We start from the raw sequence: 10373 nt of genomic DNA, 5'->3' as shown, positions 1-10373 counted from the left end.
GATGGATGATGAAGAGAGTGAGAGTACCAGCCCAAACTAGTAAAATTCACTGGGTAATATGGAGAGGGATGGGATGGATTGGGATGGGAAGGGAAGAAGCAAATAGCTGTTACTCTCAGCCTGGGGTGTTAGACTTGCACTAAGCCCGTCAGTGCCTCCATATGACTGACAAATATCTGCTCTACAGCTCATTTTTGTGTTCACAAGCAGTATCTCCATTGCATCCTGGCTTTGCTCAACATTTGGTGGTGTTCAAAGCAATTAGATAAAATTTTCAGAAGTTATCAAGTGACTTAAAACCTACAAGTTCCAGTGAGCTGCCTCCCAGCCAGCTCCTGAAACACCCACACAGCAGTTGCTGCTCACCACAGTCAACTCCCACACCGAGTTTGGGACTTGGGGTCGCTTACACAGAGCCTAAGACCCAAACAAGGCAGGTTCAAGAAAAGATATTTAGAGCTAATTAACAGCAAGTATTAAAAGGAGAGGTGTTTAAGGGGCTCTACCTTTCAGGTTGGGCACCTGAGCCAGCTGGGATGGTGGACTGGCAGCTCCCCTTATGAGGATCAGAAGCCCAGCAGTGCTGTTGCAGGTAAGTAGCTACACTGCATTTTTTGAGTGAAAATTACTAGTTATCTCTCTATTTTCTTTTTAAAACACAGCAAGAGGAAGAATTTATAGTTTTACTGCCTTTTACGTAACCTTCCACAGGTAGAGTGGTTGAAAAATGGAAGATTTTTTTTTGTTTGCACATGTTGTGAGTGGTTCTGAATTGTACCTTTGAGCGCGGGGTTTTGACTATAATGGAAAATGAGGAGGGTTTGTCCTCTTTGGAGAGACACCCAAGCTTTGTGGCAGGGCGTGCAAACTCATGGGCTTGTGCAGAGAGCACACAGGAGAGCTGGAAAGCTGAAAAGGAAGGGGAGTTGTTGTATTCCCTACCCTATTTTTAGCTAATACTGTTATGATACAAAATGTTTTCTACAGACGTGAGAGCGGTTTTAGAAACTGTAAAGCACAGAATTACAAAATTATGAGGAATGGGGATTAGGGCTCTAATGAGAGGATTTTGCTGACTTTTCTGTGGTGTATCTTGACCTCAATATGACATGTGTCTTCGTTTATCATTAATATGCATCTTCTTGGCAACTAATGATAAAAAATTATGGGTTTTTTTTATGTAACAAAGAAGAAAGTATTTCTTTTTGCTTATAGCTACGGGAGCAAGCCTGGTCTTCTCTCCCACAGCAATGTGGGTATCCTGAGAAAGCTCTGTAAAGGCAGGTGCCATTACTCTTAATCTCTCTGTGGGTCTGCCAGTATTACTAGGCAGAATTCTAGCTTGGAGTTATTATTCCCCTCAAATGTTGTGATAACATTTATTTTGAGAAGAAGTGAGGTAAGAAGTGACCAGCTCAGTCTCACTTCAGCCTGCTCCAAGGTACCCGTGGTCCTGGCTGGAGGAACGCGACGTTTTCAGCTCCTTTCTGATGACAAGGAAGCCTTTTCTCCACTCAGAGGGTGGAAAGGTGCCAAGAGCAGCCCCATTATTTGGCAGGCAGGAGGTAACCTTACAGTAAACAGCTGTCAGCTTCACAGTCTGGCTGAATTTTAATAGCTCAGAGACTAAAGAGAGTTACGATTTTGTCTGACCCCACGGGGTCTGGGCTGAATTACTCTGGGCTGCACTGAGGCTATCACATTAGGGTCAGGTGACTTGTCTATATAAATTCCTCAAACGTGCCATTAAAATGTCAGTTCTTAACTTAGCTGGAGCTATAAAGCACTTCAGCACAGTTTAAATCTCTGATCTCGTATAAAACAATCAAAACAGAATAAAAAGAATATTGTGTGGCTGGAGGCACTGTCACTTTTAGCCACGTGCAGGTGGATGCCATTGCTCCTGATCATTTTTAGTGAGGCTTAGTCCAGGTAAAATAATGTATTATTTACTAGCAAACTTAAAACATTTGGCTTTCTAACTTAATTCCAGTGTGTCAATCCCTTTACTCATTCTTGGATGTTCATTAAAATATAAGAAGGATTCCCAGGCACACAAAACATGGACAACTACTTAAAAAAATCACCCTATTTTAAGAGAAATACTCATGGTGAATATTAGCACTCCCAGAATATTGATAGAGATTGGAAAGCAGAAAGTAACTTTTAAATCAGGCCAGTGGCAAGTGCCAGTCTGAATCATAGCCTGGAAAAAGGGGGAAAAAATCCCCAAGCACACCATTTGGAGCAGATTGTGCTGAAGCAATGATTTATGACCATTTCTTATGCATAAAGAAAGAACAGTTAAGTCTGTACTGTGATTCTGCAGTTAGGCAAGTACCTTCAGTTGCTGCTGTGGAGCAGCACATGAACTCACCTATCTGTCAGTGACAGCAGACAATTAAAGCAGTAATTTAATTGGGGATTGTGGAGCAAAGAGTGCTGGGAAGAATATTGATACCTTAATAAAGGCTCAAGCTGTGGTAATGGGTCCTGGTGGTAATGTGCAGCATGATGAACTAGGGTTTTGATTTGAGGAAAGTTATACAGAGATACAAAACGAGTGAAAAATTACAAGTCAGAGGTGATTGGCTACGTGTGTTGTCAGAATAAGGCTTGTCTGCCTGCACCTGGCTCATGAATACACACCTGCATCCTTGTGCTGCTTTTCTTACGGTTTCTTACAGTTTGGAGTGAGCCTGTGCATTTTCTAACAGTGCATCTGCCCACCAAAGCACTGCCTGTCACAGAAGGTGAGGGCAGATATACTCTCCTCTTCCTATGTTTTAAGCTCTAATCTTTACATTATTCTGATACTTCTGCTCCATAGGAGTCAGAAATCCTCCAGCACTTCTCAAAAAAAATTATCCTGCAGTGCTGATGAGTGCTTCTTCAAAATGGATGCTGTTTGGAAGATAAACTTGTGCCCTGCAGAGAAGATAAAATGTAGATTTATTGAAGCAAACAACAACAAAAAGCTATATATTGCGTTTTGAGTCCTTTTTATATTTTAGGGTCTATAAAATCAGGCTCCTTGCCCTTTATATAGCAAGTCAAGCAGGAAAAGCCATTGCAAGTTTTCTTGATTACCCATCTTTTATGTCCCCTGTAGACAAGCACATACCAAATTTGTGAGAGAAACATCATATTTCTTTAATGAAAACAAGGCAGAGATATAAAATTCCTCCTAATGCCTTATCAATAACAATTCTCTTTTGATATCAATGCAAGTTCATTTTCTCAATACCTCACCAAAGTCATGGAAGCACCTTTGGCACTCCAAGTTTATTTCCAGAGACTGAGACCTCTTCACTTAGGACTGGATTTATTGCCTCTGAAAAAATGCAGGCAAAACAGGCTTTATGCAGAAGAAAGTGGCAAAGCAGGAGGATTGGGAAGTGGTATCCATGGAAAATGCAGAGCAGCTCCTCCATAGCCAGTCCTCAGTCCCCTGGCTGAAAGCAGCAGCTATGACAGCTGCATTCCCATACATTAAAGTATGGGAGTGCACAGCACTCCTACTTCCAAGAAATTACTTAGACTTCCTTGTTCCTTTCCCAGCTGTATCCAAATTCCTCCCTGCGCTGCCCTGTGTGGAACCATGATGAACCTCAGTGTTGTGTGGGGTTTGTTCTGTTAAACTGGGTGTGATAAATCACAGTCAAATCACGACTCTGAACGCTCCAGCATTAGTTGGAAGCTCAAATATTGAGAGCTTAGCTTACTTATTGCCATGGCAATCACCATTAAAATTATTTTTAGCTTACATTAAAGGTAAAAAAAAAGAGGAAAAATCAAAAAGCATTTGAAATGTGAAGTACAAAGACTTTAATTTTAAAAAAAACCCCAATTCTGTGTCCCTTCAGTGAGGGGACCTTTTATAAGTGAGCCCTGGGTCTGACAATTTTGGATTATTAAATTTTATATTAAGTGTCTTCTTGGGGACAAGGTAAAAAAAAAGGTGAGTGCAGCTAGGCTGGAGATGCTGCTGGTCATGGTCTGATCTTGTTTTTATGAAACAACTGATCATAACCTGAGCATGATGCAATATCTCTACCTTGGGTAACTCTGGTGGCCCCTTGCTGCCTCCTCCTATCTCTCAAATACAGAATTTAGCAATAGGTATTTTAATGCACCAGAGTGCTGTGGTTTAATTAATAGTTCTTTTTTAGAGAGCTATTTGTCAATGTTTTTGCTGCTAGACGTTTCACTTTCTCATTCTAAGTTCACAAAAGAAAGATGGTACCTCGAAAGTATTACGTAATAATTTAATTTTAAAATATAAAAGTAATTAAAAACCCCCTGCATTCCTTGTTGTCAGTGTCTGTGAAATGTACTGTCTCAAAGGCATGATAAAAGAGAACTCTCTTACTAGGGATGTCATAGGGGATGGTGAATAGATACAGGTAATTACGATTTCAAATGTCTAATGACCTTTTCACTAAAGCACAATGAACTTCTATCATGCTCTGTTTCTCTTGGTAGAATATGTGATCTTCATGCATACAGATGCACAAAAAAGTCCTTTATTTTCTCACAGAGCAGCATATTCAAGAACTTGCATTGTAGTTACTATTTCCCCCCAGATGTTGGAGTGGGATGTTTGAGAAATAAATGCCTTAAGTCTACATTGCTCAGGCTGTGGCCAGAATTTGCAATGCCTGGTGTTTCTGCATCATCTGTGCTGAAACTTGGTGAGAATTGATGGATGCCAGCATAAACTGTGAGGCAGACATAGGTGGTAGAGGCAGATCAACAGGGACATTTGCACCGATGCAATTCTCTGCTCTTTTGAGGAGTCACAAAGCAGTGACAGGTGCAGCATCTGCCAAATTGAATTGTTTGTAGTGTGGCAGCCAGGAATATACCTCAGTTTGCTCAACAACAAAAGATGTTTAAATTAAAAAAAAAAGTAGCATTCAAAAGAAGATCAAAAATACCTAATTACCATTCAAACAATAAGCTACAATACTGAAATGTTTCATTATAAAACGAACAATAAAACTTCTGTGTTTTGTGTTTAGGGACAACCTGGAAAATCAAGAGTTCTGAGACAGAAAAATCAAACATATTGAAGGCTTTTGTGCTCCAATTCTAGGGGAAATGACAGTGCCTATTGTTGCTGTCTGTGTTGTGAAGATGTGAGTCTGATGATTAGGAAGCAGCAGTCCCTGCCAAATAATATCAGAGTACTTTTTTATACAGAAGTATCAGAACTACTCAGATGATTCTGATCACACCATTTCTCACTGCTTTCACGTCTGGGCTAAGTGGGAAATAGAAAGGTAGAATCAAAATATCCTGTCAGAGAAGAGCACTTTTACTTGCTGCTTACATTAATCACAATATATGGAGTTTCAACAGCTTGACCATGACTCAGGTGTGTGGGAGAATTGGATAGAATCACATAAGATTAGTAAATGGCTTCTTCACTCTGGCTGGTGCTATGTTCATGCTGGAATGCACAGCAACACTTTAATGCTTTTCATTAAAAAAAAAGTTCTCTGACTGTCATAGTTCAGCCTTAGAAGAGAGTGGGGGGAAAAAACCTCAGGATTTCTCACCTACTCACAGAGAAATTTTGCTCATTAGCCTTTGATTATTGCATTGTGCAGTGAGAACAAAAAAGCCTCAACATAAGCCAATTTCTTGGCAAATGTAGAAGTCCATAATTTCCTGTTTTAAATGCATGAAGCCAAATTTGAACCAATTTCAGTATTTATGTTGAGAACAGGAAGGCAAAAGGTGTCTTGGCTGAATGGCTCCACTCTAACCTTCTGTGTTGGAGAGCTATCTATAAAGGTGATGCTTTCTGGACAAAAGGATTCATTGAGTTAATAACCTGAACAGTGAGGTAAAGAGTAATTTACAGTCATAGCTAGTGTGGAAGCCCTGTTGTTTCTTTAATTGTGGTATCGACTGGTATTGCACTGCCATAAATTGTCCTGCAAGAATGTATGTCCACAAGCTTGAAAATTTAGTCTGCTGTGATTGAGACAAAAAAAGAACTGGCTTTCAGAACTTCACTGGTCTGTAAAATAGCTAAAACATTTTCCAGGAATGAGAAAGATGGTGTGATTTGATGCACATTTTTAAAAAGAATATTGAAGTTATACTTCCATTTAATTGAGCCATTAATCCTGGAAAATTGGCTCCCACATGTAACCTGAAACCATACCATATTCTTTTACTTATTTTCTGATATCACCAGCTGAACATATATCACAGAAAATAAATCTGCCTTCTTGTTCAAAATATGAGCAATTTCAAGAGAAAACACCAAGTTGAAGAGAAACCTGAAGGAAAAAAAAGAAAAAACAGTAACTGCAACAGATAAATAAAATGTCTGCCTCTGACTAATAAACTGAGAACCTGAGTACTGTGCTTGACAATAATATAGGAACTATAATTTGGCTCACAAACCTCTCAAGAAGCAGTAAAAACTGGTATGTGTTTTCTCTAGGAGATGCTGGGTATGTTGTTGACCTCATCATTCTAAGATGCTTCTTCTGTGGATATTCAGAGCACAGAGCACTTCATCCGAAATCCCTTGTTCTGATTGCTGGAGTGTTACACAGCTATTTTCTTGTACAATTGAAGCCACGCAGGAACCAAAGCACAGCTCCCAAGCACGAAGTGCTAAAGGGTCCTGGGGAAACAGTCAGACAATAAAATGTGCACTGCAAATACTGAGCGAGGCTGTGAGAAGTGGCCCATTGTCCTTCTGCTGATACTCCCCAGGCCATCTGTAAGTGGCCTTTATGAACCACCTGTCATTTAGGCAATGGTTAATTCACTAATTAGTAGGATAGTCACCAGACCGTGCTGTTGGACAGGCGTTTTCTGGCCATGCTGGTGTGCAGGGAATGCAGAATCTTGGGTTTCCGACTGCAAGGTGATTCTTTGCAGACAGCAGAGGGCTGGGGGCTTTGCTCATAAAACCAGGTACAGAGGGCACGGACATTGAAAAGCCAACGTCCCAATAAGTGAATTTTTGGGCTGAGAGCTGGAGGTTTTTGTGTTCTAAGCAGAGATGTAACTTGCAGCCTTTAGGGATGTTGCCAGGGAGCAGCGTGGGGCAGCTGCACCCCGGGGTTGGTAAGGCTGGCAGCAGGGTCAGCTGAGGAGGGAAACTTTGTGGTGATGCTGGAAACAAAATTGGTTTTCATTGCATTCTAATGACCTACATAATTTTGCTTGGCACATGGCTTACCTTGAATCCACCCAGCTGCTCCTGATCTTGGCCAAATCTTGGATCCTTTCTTTGTCTCCTATGACTTTGATTCTTCTTTATCATTTCTCACTGGCAAAGGATGGGTTTCTTTCCTGCTCATTTAATGCTAGCTAAGGAAAGGTATTCAGGCACCTAAATTTGAAGAGAGATTGAGTATATTTGCAATTCTGGCACCTAGTATTTCTGTTATAAACCAGAAAAATTTCCTTACTTTTGGTGAAATTACATCTGCCTTTCAGGAGGAGACATTTGCATTGATTTGATTGTTAGTTAAGGTCATTTAAATCACATTAAAATATATGTACATTTACTGATTTAGTGTGCTGTGAATTGCCCTAGGGTTTCAGGACTGACTCTTTAGCTGATAGACAGCTGGGAAATTTCCTGTACCTTTCAAAGAAGCCATGTCAATTTATATTAGCAGGAGATTTGGTCATTAATTATTTTCATAATGGAACATCAGCTCTGAATACAAAGGTCCATAAATACCATCAGTAGGTGGGGGCAGGGTGTCCAAAGATGTTTGAATTGTCCTTTCCTGTCTATATCTCTTTATGCAGAAGAATTTTACTAAATATTTCCCTAAATGTGCATGGAAAATTTGAGCAGCAGATAGAACCTATAGTGGAAAGACAGTTGTGTATTTTCATGCAGAATTGATGACTAGTTACGGGAGGCAGAATTACCAACTCTAGAGAACACAGATGTTAACTGGCATAATGCCCTCTTGATGCAAATAAATACATTAGATGCTATAAAAGATTTTAAAACAGGAGAGCTCATCTTGGCAGGAGATATATTTACTGGATTTGTGTTATTCATTTTGTTTTATAGAATTGCTGTGGATTTGGAATAGACTATTTGAGGAGCTTCTAAGTGCACCAGTGGAATGAGACTTTAAATCATTTTATTTCTGATGTTTTGTAAAGGGAAAAAACATGCTTAATTTGTGCATAGACACTTCACCTCCCCTAGTACCCCAAAGTGTCTGAGTTACACACCTGGTAAATGAAGCAGAGACTTTATCACAGAGTGGTGAAAGGCTGGTTCAAACATGCAGGGTTGTTGGTGTGTCTGGAGCAGAAGGGAGTGCTCCCTTCCCATTCAGAAGCTGGGCTATTTGCATTCTCCCTCCATCATTAATATTCCTTTTGAGCAAAATATCACTGTTATCCCCACCAAGATTTTACCACCTGTCACTCAAACTCTTGCTTTGATTCCCATGTGATTATTTGCATTTCTTCCAAGAAAGACCTGACAGAATATACTGTGAACCATCTCCTCCTAGAGCTCTTTTTTTTGGTGACAAAAATACAGGAGTTTTTTTGTAAGTCCCTCTTTGTATCCTTTTATAAGCCGAGGAACGTGGGCATCTATTTAGGGCAACAGATCTGAAGGTCAAAAATCTGTTTACAACTGTGGGGAAGTATAGCCAGGGTAGTTTAAGGCAATGCTTGCTATATGTGCTGTGTGCAGTGGATTTTGGTTATATATTATTTTTATGAGGACAGTGAAAGGGACCTACCCCTCAACTGCCCATTTCTGTCCCAGGGTATGAGAGCAAGCCCAGAGAGACAGGACTGGAGGAGGTGGACACTGCTTTGATTTGTGACAGCATTTCCTGTCTTTGAGTCTTGTCATTCATTGGGATGAGTAGAGCAAAAGGCAGTAGGGTTTTTCCCTCTCTCCTAAGTGGCTGTCACACTTTATAGCAGCTGCTGTTACATCTTGCAGTAATTTTTTTTCCAGGACAGGTCCCCTTTAACTTTCTGGTCTCATTTTTCAAGCAATTTCAAGCATTTTGCCACCTCCTATTGTCCCTCCTGTTTCCCCTGATGTTGGTAGGTTTTTATTTTTGTTCCATGCTGTTGTTTTATGAAGCCTTTGTCTCCTAATAGTTGGCTGTCTCCAATACCTGCTACTGTGAGCTCCCTTTACTACTGTCTGCATTTCTGTGTCACATCAATCCTGCAATGTGACAGATGCAAATCTGCCTAGAATAACCTGTGCATGATGCATGTAACCTGAAAATAAACATTTATTTCAGTGTCAGGTGCATCATACCTGCAAATAAGCTCATTTATCTAGACACATTTATTTTAATGCTTATTGTATAAATACCAGTATCTCAGCATACTCTACAATGCCATCTGCCACTTGCTCTTCTATTATGCATAATTTAATATAGTCCTACATTACTCCAAGTTTTTATGTTGCTGGGTTCATAACTACAGCCCTTGACAAGGATACAAGTGCGGTATGAAGATTGCAGAAAATATTACAGGTTTAAGGGGTGCTTTTGGGCTGGAGGATGTTAATGTAGTCAAGGTATCCGACACTTGCAGTCGCACAATGTGGATTGGAGCAGTATTTTTCCATACTTGTTTTGAATCTTCTCAGTAACTTTAAATAACCAAAGGTAAAATGACAGAATTGTATGATAAGAAATGGAGGTGTATCCCACTCACTGATTTTCCAGTTCTCCCCAGGCTAGACAACTCGTTTCATGTGTTCAGGTGAATTAACCTATAACTTCCTGGATTGCTGGGGTGTTTCTGTGGACCATTATCACTGGCAGGGCACTGAAATGCCTGGATTTGATCACTCTGTTAATGTCTGCCTCTTGAAGAAGCTAATACACACAGTAAGGAGATAGAGCAAGTCCTGCAGTAAACTCTTATTAACCAGTTGCTACAACAACTTGGTTAGACTTTTGAAGCTTGAGATTACTTGTGCCTTTGTTACACATTCCAGGACATGCTGGTGTATTCCCATTAACTCCAAACTGGTCAAAACACAGTTATGTAGTATCAACACTCTGAATAATAATAATTTACAACAGCTAACACTTGGTGCCTGATTTCAAGGAAAGCATGGAGTACCCCAAATCTAGCCTCTAATCATGAGCTGTTTGGGTTACTGCATGCCCTTCTTCTGGCACATCGCTGCTCTTCCAGAAGTTCTCCAAGACAAATGTTGGAAGCTGTGAATTGGATGTCAGGTAGATCCTGTGGTCTAAAAATAAGCTAAATCTAGTGACAGGACAGGAAGACATAGCCTCAAGCTGTGCCAGGAGAGGTTCAGGTTGGACATCAGGGGAGATTCCTTCATGGAAAGGTTGCTGAGCTTTGGAATGGGC

At 40.4% G+C, this 10373-nt stretch overlaps 1 protein-coding gene across 1 annotated transcript in view; it reads left to right on the top strand.

Moving 5' to 3' along the window:
* Nucleotides 1-413: 413 nt before the first annotated feature.
* NLGN1 (neuroligin 1) overlaps nucleotides 414-10373 on the top strand; it is a 424671-nt gene continuing 414711 nt past the window's right edge. The window contains exon 1 of the mRNA XM_030280465.4: nucleotides 414-592. The gene's annotated coding sequence lies outside the window, so the exon portion shown is untranslated. The remainder of the gene's footprint in view (nucleotides 593-10373) is intronic.

The sequence above is a fragment of the Taeniopygia guttata genome, chromosome 9 (assembly GCF_048771995.1).
Source record: "Taeniopygia guttata chromosome 9, bTaeGut7.mat, whole genome shotgun sequence".
Taxonomy (NCBI): Eukaryota; Metazoa; Chordata; class Aves; order Passeriformes; family Estrildidae; genus Taeniopygia; species Taeniopygia guttata.
Note: the sequence above shows the minus strand (reverse complement) of the source record. Positions and strands in the feature narration are given on the sequence as shown.